Source organism: Pelodiscus sinensis, chromosome 3 (genome assembly GCF_052426305.1).
Source record: "Pelodiscus sinensis isolate ZL-2025 chromosome 3, ASM5242630v1, whole genome shotgun sequence".
NCBI classification, from domain to species: Eukaryota; Metazoa; Chordata; order Testudines; family Trionychidae; genus Pelodiscus; species Pelodiscus sinensis.
Genome location: NC_143054.1, coordinates 81095685 through 81110903, shown reverse-complemented (window position 1 = coordinate 81110903; position 15219 = coordinate 81095685). Strand labels below are relative to the sequence as shown.

The 15219-nt window shown below is 42.3% G+C and overlaps 1 protein-coding gene across 2 annotated transcripts in view; it reads left to right on the top strand.

The window, feature by feature from the left end:
* Positions 1 to 15219, top strand: part of CDK19 (cyclin dependent kinase 19) — a 185587-nt gene that overhangs the window by 802 nt on the left and 169566 nt on the right. The window lies entirely within an intron of this gene.

Here is a 15219-nt window from a genome sequence, read left to right as displayed (position 1 = left end):
TGCTGTGTGTGTATGTAGGGGGAGCAGTAGGAAAGAGGTGGGAAAAAGCCTGGAGGTTGGGGTAGGGGCTTGAGGATGGACTGTGGTAGCCTTGGTGGTAAAGAGTCTGTGCATCCCTCAGTGTCCCTTTCTCCCAGTCCCTGCAAAAGATGGGCTATAACAATTTTTCTTCTCCATGACTTTCCATCCGTTGACTTACTGTTTCACTTGAAGCCAGGAGGGATGGAGCAACAAAGGAAGAAAAAGGCAAAGAAACTAACTTTTGGAAAAAGTTTTTTGTAAACATTATTGTACTAAGGTAGAAAATCCAGCTTTCAAAAACAAAAAGATAACTGGATAAGAGGAAGTGGTGATGCAGGTGCAGCTCCACTGACTGGTGCATCCAGGCTTAATATAGATCATACATTTACTGAATAAGCACCTATGTTCAGGGCTCCCAACAGGCCCTGAGTGTTTTCGCAAAAAACAAACAAAAAACAAATCTAACCAACAACTTAGTTCTATACAGATATGCACACACAAATAAAGAGTATTTTTGGTATATTGCTGCTAGCCTAGTGTGTTCTGTGTGGGCTGAGTGAAGATTTTAAGTGATGCTTCAAATATCGTAGCTTCATTTAAATTAATGTTTGTATCCCCAACCCCAGAAATGTTAATCCTGTGAAATTTGTTAGCTGGTCAGTGATGTGGTGGTGCTTAGCGTTCCTTATGAATTTTGCGATACACTTTATAGCCTAATTAAGTAGAAACTGAATAAGGTGGTGCTAAAAAGTCCTTGTTGTCCTAGTGAGGTTAATTCAGTATACCTACTAAATGTCTGGTTTTTAAGTGTGAGCATTGTTTGCTACTTATGAAGCACTGGCATCTCCAGAGTGAATCAAAATTATTTTTAAAATCCAAAAGAGTGGCCTGCTGTGTCTGTTTGTACTTTTCTAGTCTACGCCATGTAGAACTTTTCTGTAGCTTTTAATGAGTCTGGTAGTTGTTCGATGTGTATGACTCCATACAAGTAGCTAGTTAGGCCCAGAATGAGATGTACTGCTCTTCTCTCTGTGATGCTGGAAAGGTGGGATGGTAGTTCCCTGGCTAGTTATTACTATTCCTTGCTTGTCTCATTTAATTGTATGGCAATTCTGTAAGGAAAACACCTGATTTATCTCAGGTGTTGGTCTGCATGTATGCTGGCCATATTTATGCACACTACAATTACAGCGGTGAAACTTACGTCACTTGGGTTGGGTTTTTTAAATACCTTGGAACAGAGTGACATAAACTTTGCTGCCACAAGTAGTAGTGTAGACATGATCTAAGTTAGTAGGGTATAATACTGAGGCTAAGCAAGGGACAGGCAAAATATGGCCCGTGGGCCAGATCTGGCCTGCCAAACATTTGGATCCAGCTTGTTGTAGCCCAGTGGGACTTTCAGGTAGGCTCCTTGGATGCTGCAGCCCATACGCTGCTCACAGTGGCCAGCATGTGTGTGTCTGTGCAGTGTGCCCCTTGGAGGGGATGTTGATCTCTGTACTCTGCCCCCTGCACCATCTTTGCAGCTGGAAACTGGCCAATGGGAGCTGAAAGGGCAGTGCTTGCAGGTGCATACACCACATAGAGGCCCAATGATTCCCAAGGGGCATGCTGTGCAGAGATGCACATTAAGGCTGCAGCAGCCAGGGAGCTAGCCCAAGCGTCCTTCCGGGCCACTGGCCAGGGGCTGCCTATGGTAAATTCTCCTGGCCAGAGCTGGCTTAAAAGCTGGTTTCCCCCAGCATCAGCTCTGCAGTGCCACCTACCCCTCAGAGGCAGCAGTGCAGAGGTGGGGCAGGGAAGGCTGCTGCAAAGGAGGCCTCTGTCCATGGTGGCCCAGGCTCATTGTGGACAAAGGTTGCTCTATGCGAGGTGGACCAGCCTTTGTCCATGAGGAGCTCGGACCCTTCCCCCCCCCCGCAGACAGGGGCTGCACCAGTCTCTATCTGTGGCCAGCCAGAGCCACCACAGACACAGGCTGTTCCATGGTAGCCTCCCTTCTCCCCCCTCGCTCCTGCTGCAGCAGCCTCTGTATCAGAGGTAGCAGTGCAGGGCAATAGGCAGCCAGTCTGTGCGGGGAGTTAGTTTTTGTACAGGCTCCCCTTGCGAACTGGCTCCCAACTGCCTCAGCCCACGCTGCTGCCCCTGGTGACTAACAAATAGTCTTGTAACCAATAAGATTTCATGCGGTTACATGGCTATTCAATTACACTATATCTAACATCTCTATACCAGACCTCGCATCCCCTCCATTAATATAATAGACAAGTGTTTTACCAGATTCTTGGAGTGGTTTCCCATAAAAAAGTTATTGCCCACCCCTGGGCTAGATTAATAGTCAAGACAGAAGATTGGTTCAAATAAAGGAAATCTGATTCCAGCTCTAAAGCTGACTGCTGTAGCCCTCAGCATAAAGTCTGGATAACTTCAAAAAGAGAATTTAAGAGTTACAGGCATGACAGGTGTTAAATCACTGGGGTTAGCCCCTGGTGCTTTGCCAGTCATTTTATTTACTTGAGTGCCCATAGGTACAGCTATTTGCAATTCCCAGTGGCCATGGTTTGCAGTTCATGGCCAATGAGAGCTGTGGAAAGTTGCATGGGCCACTTGTTGCCAACCTCTGCTCTAGCCTTTGTCAGGGTAGGAATATGAAAGTTTAACTGGTTACCCTTAATGGGTTTAACCTTAATGGGTGAGACACTGTCTGCAGTGGGCCCAGGTAATATTTTTAACTGGTTAACCGATTAAATGGGATCTTGCATCTGTAGTGTATGCAAATATAGAGTGTCTGTTCCTTTTATGTGGTTTGCCTATCTAGCTCCTCTAGGTTGTCTGGTCAAACATATCTCCTAGAACAGAGCTATTCAACTCTGGAAGCTCTAGGGGCCAGAGTAATACTCACAGCACATACCAAGGGCTGCAACTTAAGTGTGGTTGCATGTAAGTGCAAATATATATGCAAATATATGCAAATAGATTATTTCACACTGATGGGCATTAATACAAAGATTAAGGCAAGAATACACAACACACAGGCCCCATTTAAGTCAGTTCTGCTGATATTAATAAATTTCCGCCCATATGACAGCACTCTTAAACGAGCAATGACAGTCCAGGAATTTAACTACTAAAATGCATATCAACAGAATACCATTATATTGACTCGCTATTGTGGAGCGTGTTCCCAGTGGAGGCCATGTTCAAAGGATCCCACCTGCGGGCCACATGTTGAGCCCTGCGTAAAACCAAACTGCACCGCGGGCCACAAACAAAAAGGCCGCGGGCCGCATGTTGAGTAGTCCTGTCCTAGAAAGTTACTGTCGTTAATCCTTGGGCTAATCAGGATAACAGGAGGAGCAACAGGATTCAAAATCACTGTCCATGACTTTTTTAACTTTGTTGTAGAAGTAATAACTATAAAAGCTGAAATTGATGCTGAGGATTTCAAGTAAATGTAGTCTTTCTAATCATGGTCTGTTCCGATTACCTTTACCCAAAACCAGTATCTTGAACTGGCTTGCTCTCTCCTAAGTTTTTATGATGATATGTGTTTTCAACTACTTTGCTTGGCTGTTCATTAACTGTCTTTGTACAACTAGCAGAGATAATAAAAACCAAATTGCTATCAAATAGTAATTCTTTCTTAGCATTTTTACATAATACGTCTCAAAGTACTACAAAGGTAAAGTACATTATTCCCGTGTTATGGGTGCACACTGTTTGTGACATGTCAGAACTGATTGATCTAAATTACCAAGTGGTTACAAACTTGAGTTAAATAATTGATTTTAATCAATTTTTCTATTTGTATTTCAGGTATTTTCTAAAAAAGGTTCATTGTTAGCTGGCATAGCCATAAAGTACATTGATTTACAACAAAACAGAGCTCTTATACCAAATTTGGTATATCTTTTTGCTCAGTTGGAGAGTACACCAACTATATACACTTATTTAAGCAAATGTGTAGCTTAATATTTTCAGATTGTTATTAATTTTACATTTTAGTGTATGACATACTACTTACTTACTAGCTAGTTAATTTTTTACTCATGATTTGTCAATCTGCATTAGGACAGTAACTAGAATTTAATTAAACACACAGCATCATGTTTTATCACATTCTCAGAAGTGTAGCCCTTACCATTATTTCTATTAAATCAGATTTCATTTTAAACAGGTTTATTCAAGAAAGAAAAACTTATTTTAATAATAAAAAATTCACTTTTTTTTTCAAAAAATATTTTTTTATCCAAATTGTGATTTGCCCAAAGTCATTCCACAAGTTACACAAGAGCAGGGACTGAGCTTAGACTGCACAACTCATCCACATACACCTTAATTAATGACTTGTGCTTCTTTAAAAGGCTGTTTTGTCTTCTGACGTTGAATGTTCACTGTCATGTATGTACTTTACCAAAATAAAATTTCCTGTGTTACTGCACACGGTATATTTAGTAGGGATGTCAACATGCAGATGACTATACAATTAATTGATAAGCGTGAGCTTATTGGTTAATCCTCCTGAATACATACATTTCCCCCCTCCATCCTGCTGTCTCTATATCAGAGACATTAAGGCGGGGAAGGCAGGAGCCAGCTTTAGGCTGGCTCCCCATGAGCATTGGATCCCGCCTGCCTCCATCCACTCCCATGTTCCTACCTCTGATAGAGGGGGAGCAGGTGGGAGCCAGTACATGCGGGGAATGGCTTTTAAGCCGACTCTCCATGTGTGCTGGCTCCGCAGACCCACCTGCCCCATCCTTGCTGCCTTTTTCAGAGGTGGGAGGGGCCAGGCTGGCACTGGGGGGAGGCGGCTTAAAAACTGGTTTTCCCCAGCACTGGTTCCGCAGTATTACCTAGCACCCCCCGGTTGCTGCCTCTTTCAGAGGCAGCAGCGTGGGGGGGGGGGAGGGAGGGTGGCAGGAGAAGCTGCTGTGAAGCAACCTCTGTCTGTGGCAGGCCTAGGCTTGCTACTTGCTCTGGCATCCCATGAAGTAGCCCCTGTCTGTAGTGGGATTCGAGGACCCTGTGTACAGGGTCTGCTGCCGCAGAGCAGCCTCTGCCCATAGGGAGCTTGGACTCCCCATGGGGCAGCAGCACGGGGCGGTAAGTTGGAGCCAGTCAGCATGGGAAGGCAGTTTTTAAACTTACTCCCCTCATGGACCAGCTCCTGCCTGCAACCCTGTGCTGCTGCCTCTGATAGAGAGGCAGCAGTGTGGAGGGACAAGGAGCTCCCTGGGAGTGCGGCTAGGAGTGAACTGGCTGCATCCCTGGGGACTATTTAATAGTTGTGTAACAGCTAAAATTTGATGTGGTTACATGACTATTCAATTATAGGCTATCAAACATCTCTAATATATAGTTGATTTTACATTTGTGTATGCTTATGTGTTCGTATGTAAGCCTTTTTTTTTAAAATCACCTTTTATAACTTCTCTGAAAGGGTAGGTAAATTCCCTTGAGTTCTCATGTAACGTGGTATGACAACCAGCACAAGATTACTTCATCTATTCTATATTGTCATCTCATTCCCTTTGAAACTCAGGCAGCAGCAGTAGTATTTGATGTGGAGGTGTTAAGGCTGTTCCCTGACTCTGGCACTTTGGCTACATCTAGACTACAGGCTTCTTCCGCAAGAAGCTTTTTTCAGAAGCAATCTGCAAGAGAGTGCAAAAGTGCATCAAAAAAAGATGCAATTTTTTGAAAGATAGCGTCCAGACTGCCTGGACGCTATCTCGCATGTAAGCAGTGATTGCTATGGACAGAATGGTCACCAGGGCACCTGTGCTTTTTCCTTTTTCCTCTTCTTCCAAAAAAACTCCCTCTTCCCCGTCCACACACGCCTTTTTGCAAAAGAGCTCTTTCACAAAAAGGCTTCATTCTCGTAGAATGAGGATTACCAATTGCGCAAAAAGCCCTCTGTTCTTTTGATTAACCGTCGAAAGAACTTGCTTGCAGTGTGTACGTGACTCAAGTTTTGCTGGAAAAACAGCCTTTTTTCTGACAAAACTCTGTAGTCTAGACATAGCCTTTGAGTGCAGAAGATGGGGGCCCACAAAAGACTTTAAAATACCCTGCCACTAATGGCTTCTGCTTAAAAACTGCCCAAGGTCACAGATTCCCTGATCTTCAGTGGTACACTGCTGCAACCCAAATGTAAGAACCAATTTGAAAATCCAGGAAGACATACTAAGGAATTTCTTCCTGTGGGGTACCCTCAAGCTCTTTAGCTCTCCCACAGGAGAAAGCTTGAAAACAAATTGTAAGTTCTTAATAGCTGACCTTTTGGTCTTAGGCACATGCACAAAGAACCTCCTGCCTTCTAGGACACAGGAATCAGATCATAGTCTTAAAAAGGTGAATTTATTAACAAAGTACAGAAGACATTCTTGGTAAATTGCATCTGGTTGCTACGTGTTGCAGAGCAACTGAAAAAAAGGCAGATTAAAAACAGAGAGAATTGCTTCTTTGGGATTCAGTTTAAAAGTTGCAATTTATGGGGGGGTACCTGGGCTCAGCGCAGAGGTGTTCCAACAAACCTGAAAATAAAGAAAATATCCTGATTGTATCTGACTAAACATTCCCTGTTCTACTTATGTATCTGTTGTTCCAAGGTTTAGTCTTTCCTTGGCATGGATATCTCTAGAAATGTAATGCCTTGCTCCTGGCTTAACTTACCTCTCCTAGCTCTTGCTCTGATCATACAAGACTGCGGCAGGGAAGTCCTGCTTTTCAATTCAAATGCTCACATTCTTTTTTCATTGGCTCTCCTGGTTCTCTGCCAACACTTCCTGGAGATTCTCTAGGACCTACCGTCTCTGAGTTTAACCCTTACAGGTAATTTAGTTGACCGAATGGCTGGGATGTTGTTCATCACAAGAGGAAGACTCCAACTTATGAATGGGTTGTATTTCAAAAGTTTGTTTGTAAGTTGGTTGTTTGGAACTTGGAACGCATTTTCCAGTAGAAAGCATGTTATAAATGGTGGTCAGTTTCCGAGGCTAGTCCACAAAATTGTATTTAACCCATAATGTAGCTGAAGTAATGTATATTTGCAATGAAAAATAGTAGAAACAATACTGTTGCAAAACTAGTAATTAAAGAAAACAGAAAAACAACAATATTGACTGTTTTTTTTATTTAACCTTGCATGCTGGTGCTTGAGGAAAGGCGGGTTTAATTAGAGGATGAGAAGGTAAGTGGAGATTGGGAAGGGGACTTCTGGGTATCCCCTGGCTGCCTTTCTACCTCCCTGTGGACTCTGTGCCGGGTCCTGCACTCAGCCCCATCATTTAACCACCTCTCATGTCCACAGGCTCAGCACTGGCTCCGGCAGCCCCCAGCGCCATTCCCCAGCTGCCACTTTCCACCCCGATGGCTCAGAACTGGCTACAGCAGCCCATTCCCATCCTCCTGCTGCTACCTCCCATCTGTGGGCTCTGCTCCAGTCCCTGCTCACCAGGAGGTAGCGAGTAATGTGAGTGTAGGCTGGAGGACTCTGAAGAAGCAAGGGAGAGCTGCACACTTGGTGGCTGAAGAAAAGAGGGGTGGGAGGGTGGTCAGCTGGAGATATGGCTGTGTGCTGCTGGAGCTGGTGCTGAGCCCACATGTGAGTTGTGGGCTGGAGTGGGCGGAGGATAGGGCTAGCCACATTCCTCTGGCCCATGTTCACACCGCTCCTAGTCACCTGCTCCTCTTGCCTTCTCCCCAGAGGCTGCAGGCAAGCATTGTATGTGTGGATGTTGGTAACTTAGATGTTTGTAAGTTGGGGAGTGCCTGGACTGATATTTATATTGTAAGGCACAAGTGTTTGTGGAAAATATTAAAATAAGATTATTTCCCCCCTCTCCTTGGGTATGAGAAAATTACTAGAGGATGGATGTTGGGTGGTTGAGCTGTAGAGGACTCTGGTTTATTTTTATTGCCCAGAAGTATTAGGAGCTTCATACAAATAAATTAGACATGGTCCCTGTACCAAAAAACTTGCTGTTTGAATTTGAATGTTCTACAAATGAAAATCCTGAAGTAGAGTAAAGAGCAGGGGAGGGAAAGGATCAAGTTGAAAGGACAAGTTACAGGATCATATACATGAGTTATCAGGTTACTATCTTTATAATTCTATTTAAATAGCTTATTCTCTTCTTTGTTATAAGTGATGATAAATTATCTTGGTTATAACTGTGCATACTCTTGATTTTTTTCCTTGTAATTTTTCAGGATTAAAATGGTGATAACTATTCTATTGCAAATATATAATAGTTTTAAAAAGTATTATTGCTAATAGAACAGTTTGAGTAAATTCAGCATAATACAAATGTTAAAAGAGGTAATGAATAAAATTATGCTATAGGGTAATCACAGGCAGTCATGCAACATATAGTAAAGTGAGTGTTTTTTAATTGCAGTTTAGACTTACTGTTACCATTTGAGAGGAATGGCAACTTGTGTCTTTGATTAAATTATCTTTGAATGAGAAATAACATGTAAAACCAGAGGTGTTGATGGTTTTCTTGATGCAGTCTGTGGTGTTGAAGATGGTTGGGCTTTCAGCTTGGAGATATATCTGCAAATCTTTAAACAGTTTTACACCTAAACCTGGGGTTCTTTTGGGCCATCTTCCAGTAAAATAGTTTTAGCCATGTTGATCCAAGAATATGAGAGGTAGGTAGGTGAGATATCTATCATCAGACCAACTGCTGTTGGTGAAAGAATCAAGCTTCGGAGATATACAGAGTTCTTGTCTACATAGTTCATGCATGGTGACTGACTTACTGAAGAGAGAAAAGGGAGACCATCTAAGAATAGATAAATTACCAACCCACTGCATAAGGAGGATAGTGGGTGTTAGAAAGGGGAAAAAGAAAAGAGTATTTAGGAGGAAAAATGACTTCACTTTTTTGCCATGCTAAACTTTAAATCTGTGACTGCTGACTATCAGGAAAGTGTTGGAGAAGCAAGACTGAATTGGGAGTAGTCAGAAGCAGAAAAGTCTTTCCATAATAATCTTTCTTCTATTTACATTTTTCACAATCCCATGCTTCCTCAATTAACTCAAACACTGAATGGGAAAATGTTTTTCTTTACGTGATTAGATTGTAAAGTTTGCTTTCTGCTTCACAAAGATGTATCTTCCTTTGACCTTGAATGTTGGAATTGAAACAAAACCAGTATTATTTTTAATATCTCAGGTTTCACTATGGATGAAACCAAGTAGTAATTGACTTTTAAAAAGATTGTTTGTTTCAGTAATGATGTATTTGACTGAAAGATTGCTCAGTCTACTTTAGTATCTACTTCAGGACAATGATTTTCACAAAAGAATTAGCAAACAGAGGGAGGGTAATGCAAATACCAACAGCTGATTTCATTACTGCTATGGCTGTAGATCAAACTGCACTACAAAATTAGGTTGGATTAAATTAGACAAATCCTTAAACCATCCTTATACTTCTGGTTGTATTCCTTCTTCTGTCATCAATAGTACCCTTTTAACATATTTAATAATTTTAATGTCTTTCGATAATTTTAGTTAATAGTCTCTGTCCCAACTAAGGATGTAAATCCCATTTCATTGGTTCACTGGTTAAATGTTATGTTTAACTGGCTAACCAATTAAATGGAGCAACTGGGGGGCTGGAGCACCTTCCTTCCCCTCCACAGATGGTGGCTGCTCTGTCTGGGCTGGAGCGCTGCTGCCTGAGGCATGGCCAGGCCCACTGTGGACCGGGGTTGCTCCATTCTGGCTGGAGCGCCCTCTCCCCGGGGAAGGTCCCATGGGGTTGGAGCAGCCCCCTGCCTGCGGCTGCTGGGGGACTACACCAACCACCACTGGTTAACCATAATCTGTGAGCCTCACCTCATAAGGGAGAGATTTACTTGTTAACTGGTTAAACCAAGGGGTCATCAACCTTTCAGAAGAGGCATACTGAAATTTAACTTATTCTCTTCTATTTATGGGTTTGCACCCTGTTGATACGTTTTAAAGTCAATAATAGTCCTCCTTATATTTTAGCAGCGTCATTAATAAATAAATAAATTAAGATGCAAATCTTACTGTTTAGTGTTATCCTTGCCCTCACTTTCCCTTGCTGAGTTCTCTGATCTTGGGCTCGTAGTTTGTTACTTTAAGCAGCACAAGGCCTCTGTCTCAAACACCGCTCCACCGGTGATGATGACAGAAGAATGGCAGCCTTATCCCCCACTGCAGCAGCAGCCACCATCACAACAGTTCCTTAGCACTCCCATGCCACACCACAGCCCCAGGTCCTGCCCCAGGAACAGCTACCATGTGGCCCTAACCCTGCTCCAGCCCTTCCCCAGCCCTGGGGCCACGGCTATGTGGTGACTTCCCTGCTGTCCTGGGTGGTGGCCCTTGCTGTTGGAGGATCTGTGGCCATGCAGTCCTGGGCTGGCCCTGGCTGCCAGAGGCACCGCTGCTGCGGCCAAACAGTTCCGGGCCAGCCCCAGCCAAGGGAGCTGCTGTGGCCGCGCAGTCCCAGGCTGGATCCGGACCCCTGAGGAGTTGGCACCTCAGCCCCAGCACTGCCTGCTCCCATTGTCGCTGGGCGCAGTGAAGCCTAACCTGCTGCCAGAGAAGGGGGAGGGCTCTAGTGGCAGCACGGGTTCCCCGCTGCGTGGGGGGAGTAAGCGCTCTTCTTACTGTTCAAAATCAGCTTGTGTGCCACTTCTGGCACGTGTGCTGTAGGTTGCTGATCCCTGGGTTAAACATTCACATCTCTAGTCCCAACTCTTGTGGTTTTAAGACGTTGTCTTTTTTATTTTTTTAACGTCTGTCACGTTGTTGTGAGAAATTTCCAGGAGTGAATGGTGAATTTGAATATTTCCAAGTGCTAAAATGAAAAGTATACCAGTTGAAAACTAAAGATTGAGGAAGTTGAGAGACATAAGCAAAATTTAAAGTGTTTCTAAAAATAGTCAAAAAAATTTCAGGGAAGGTCTACACTACAGACTTAAATCAGTAAAACCACATTGTTCAGAGGTGTGAAATCTGCACACAAGCAACCTTAACTGTCCCATTGAAAACCATGGGAGAAAATGTTTTAATGTTAAAAATCAGTTTTGTTCCTTATGGGGACAAGTAGTTATATGATTCATTTATATAATTTGGGATAATTGCACCATATTTTCTAATATTTTTATTCTAAATAGTAATATATATTCTTAACCTAACTCCATGTTAACATAGTTTTTATTTGAGAATTCAGACATGAAGATAAAAGTATTTTAAATAGTGTACTGCATACATTGGTCTTTTGATACTGCATGATAGTGTGACACTATTTACATACATCAATAATTAATTTCTAACTATAACATGCTAAGTTCCCTACCTTTTTCACATTCTCCTTTTTTACATAGCTCTGAAAGGTTGCATAGTCTGACGGGCAAAGCAAAAATTGAGTTCTAAAAGTTGATCTATTGCTCATTATCTTGAAATACAGATATACTTTTATCAAAAAAAAGTGTTAGCTTAAAAATTGAGGAACTACTTAATTTCAAGTGCTTTGTTCTTAACTTTAGAGTCCAAAATATTTCCCATAAAAAGAACAATACAAGTGTATTTCCTAAAATAGTACCCTTTGCTTAACTTGTACAGGTAGAGAAGAAAGAACTCAGGTCAGCTATGTCTTCTGTGTGCAATAATTTGGCTTCAATGGTGAATAATGGAAATACTGCAAAGCGCAACATTTACATGATTTTAGTGTTTTTGTCCAGAATGCTAGTGTAATAGGTTAAAAATATTATTCTGGGTGTTGGTATTTAGCGAACATGCATGAATGAGTAGTTCATGTAAATTGAACAGTTGTAGCTAATATTGGAGACTGAAAAAAGACATATTACAGTGAATGAAGACTTGTTGACTAGGTATAAGATGAACTTTAGACCAGACTATTGAATTATTTTTATACTCGGTCAGTTGGCTTGGCTGTGCTATGCAATCCAAACTGAATATGCTCTCAGGAGAACTGTAACTGCATTGCTAAAGATATTAGCGTGGTGTCTTTAAATCAAAGCTCTTATTTTACAAGAGAAATGAGGGAAAGTTACAGCCCCAACAAAGTTTTTCCTTGTGCCCGGATTCCAGGTTACTTCAGGAACCAATCTTAGGCTCCCCCGTGCTTTATGTCTCTTGTGTCTGAGTAGCATCTGAGGCCAAATTACAAGATGAGCACCTTCCTGGTGTTACGGGTTCTTGCCTAGTATGCCTTCTTGGGATGTGTGGTCCAGTTTTCTTAAGTCACAGTGCTTAAGATCACAAGACCCTCCCCCCCAAAGTATCCCAAAAGCGTAAGCATGCCCTCCTCAGAGCACTGGGATTTTTGGTGTTAGTGCCATAAGACTTAGCTGTGAAGTCCCACTCTTGAATTGGTCTGATACCTGGTGAATCATAGAATCATAGAATAATAGGACTGGAAGGGACCTCAAGAGGTCATCGAGTCCAGCCCCCCGCCCTCAAGGCAGGACCAAGCTCCGTCTACACCATCCCTGACAGATGTCTATCTAACCTGTTCTTAAATATCTCCAGAGAGGGAGATTCCACCACCTCCCTTGGCAATTTATTCCAATATTTGACCACCCTGACAGTTAGGAATTTTTTCCTAATGTCCAATCTAAACCTCCCCTGCTGCACTTTAAGCCCATTACACCTTGTCCTGTCCTCAGAAACCAAGAGGAACAAATTTTCTCCTTCCTCCTTGTGACACCCTTTTAGATATTTGAAAACCGCTATCATGTCCCCCCTTAATCTTCTTTTTTCCAAACTAAACAAGCCCAGTTCATGAAGCCTGGCTTCATAGGTCATGTTCTCTAAACCTTTAATCATTCTTGTCGCTCTTCTCTGTACCCTTTCCAATTTCTCCACATCTTTCTTGAAATGTGGCGCCCAGAACTGGACACAGTACTCCAGCTGAGGCCTAACTAGTGCAGAGTAGAGCGGCAGAATGACTTCACGAGTTTTGCTTACAACACACCTGTTGATACAACCTAGAATCATATTTGCTTTTTTTGCAACAGCATCACACTGTTGACTCATATTCAACTTGTGGTCCACTATGACCCCTAGATCTCTTTCTGCCATGCTCCTTCCTAGACAGTCGCTTCCCATCTTGTATGTATGGAACTGATTGTTCCTTCCTAAGTGGAGCACTTTGCATTTCTCTTTATTAAACCTCATCCTGTTTACCTCTGACCATTTCTCTAACTTGCTAAGGTCATTTTGAATTATGTCTCTATCCTCCAAAGAAGTCGCAACCCCACCCAGTTTGGTATCATCTGCAAACTTAATAAGCGTACTCTCTATCCCAATATCTACATCATTGATGAAGATATTGAACAGTACTGGTCCCAAAACAGACCCTTGAGGAACTCCACTTGTTATTCCTTTCCAGCAGGATTTAGAACCGTTAACAACAACTCTCTGACTACGGTTATCCAGCCAATTATGCACCCACCTTATCGTGGCCCTATCTAAGTTATATTTGCCTAGTTTATCAATAAGAATATCATGTGAGACCGTATCAAATGCCTTACTAAAGTCTAGGTATATGACATCCACTGCTTCTCCCTTATCCACAAGGCTCGTTATCTTATCAAAGAAGACCAACAGAGAACTCAGTAGTGGCTTCAGAGAAATGATTTTGTAGCAATAGGACAGTGAGAAGCAGCACTGGCTGGAGAGAAAGAAGGGCATCACCACCTGGCAAAGATCTTGTCTATATTAGAGCCTTTTGCAGGTCTGAAAATAATTTGTTTTCCTCCACTGAATTGAAACTGACATTTTGGTTCCCAAATAAATGCATCATTATGAAGATGTCTTTGATGTTGTTCAAGGCTCAATCATTACTTAATCCTGACAAATTTGGCACCAGTTGTTTGCTGACACAATTATTTGAAATGGTCATCCAACCACTGGAGGGTTGATTTGAATGGAGCTACCAATTTTGCTCTATACTGCCTCGTGTAATGAAATCCTAGAATTCCCTCTCAGCTCTTTGAAATGTCCCCTCTCCCTGTGTCACTCATATTATCCTCTACCAGGCCAGTCTTCACTAGTGCAGCTGGATCATTCCATAAATGAGCAAAATAAGTGTGACTTGCTGGCTGCTGATCCAGGTCTTAAACTATAGGTCATCCACAGGGCTCGCCAAGCAGCAGCGAGCCCCGCTCGCCAGCTGCATGGTTCGGCACGCTGCGCATGCGCAGACCGCGCTGTGTGGCTATGCCGGCTTGTAATCTACTCGCCATGGGCAAGTAGATTACACTAATTGTTGAGCCCTGATCATCCAAATACTTCTTGACACCTATTCTTTTGCTATCTATTTCAATCAGCTAGCTAATGAGCCTTATCAGAGGGAGGGAAGGTTTTATTTGAAACCTCAGGTATTTTAATCATGACCAGATGCTGCCAGGTACATGGCTCTCATGGGCCTACATATGTTCCTAAAATAAAAATGATCTGCTATCTCAGACTTGCCACTGCCTGCCTGAGAGAGGAGAGGGTCAAACTTTCCCACTCCTTTGTAGCCTTTGTTTCTTTTAGTATCCCCTGTTTAATTTCTCCACTTCTTAAAATTATGAATACATATGTCCTTGATGTTCTATTTAATGCATCATATTTGGAGAAGCAACATTCCTCTTAACCTTTATTTAAATAAACCTGGTTGCTTGTTTAGAATGGTTTGTATTTTTGATTGAGTGATGTAGTGTGTATTATTGCTTTCCTTATTAGATTGGGGCATTTCTTGAGCTACTCTGATCTCCCAGACTGAGATGCTTGTGATGCTATTTTTAAAGGAGGAAAAACTACTTGCTTTGTAGTTCTGTTTCTTTGAAGATATAATCTTGCAAAATACTCTCTTTGTCCAGGTCCAATCAGGAGTGCGCTTTTGAGGTTGTCTTTAGAGCTCTGCATAGTTGAATGCTTTTTTCAGCAAAAGGAACTGACAGTTGAGAGCACTACGAGTTGTACAATTTGCAGTGCATTGAAATGTTATGTATAGGTGAGGTTGAGGGCGGGGATTGAAAGGAAATGGGATTTCTAAACTCTCTTTAGTTTTGGTTGTTCCTGACCTGTCTTTCTCTAGAGATTTGAGATCAGATTGAGAATCCTGAGCATTCCCCAGAGAAGTAGAATTTCAAGGAAAATAATTAGTCATAAGCATTGTAATACCTTTT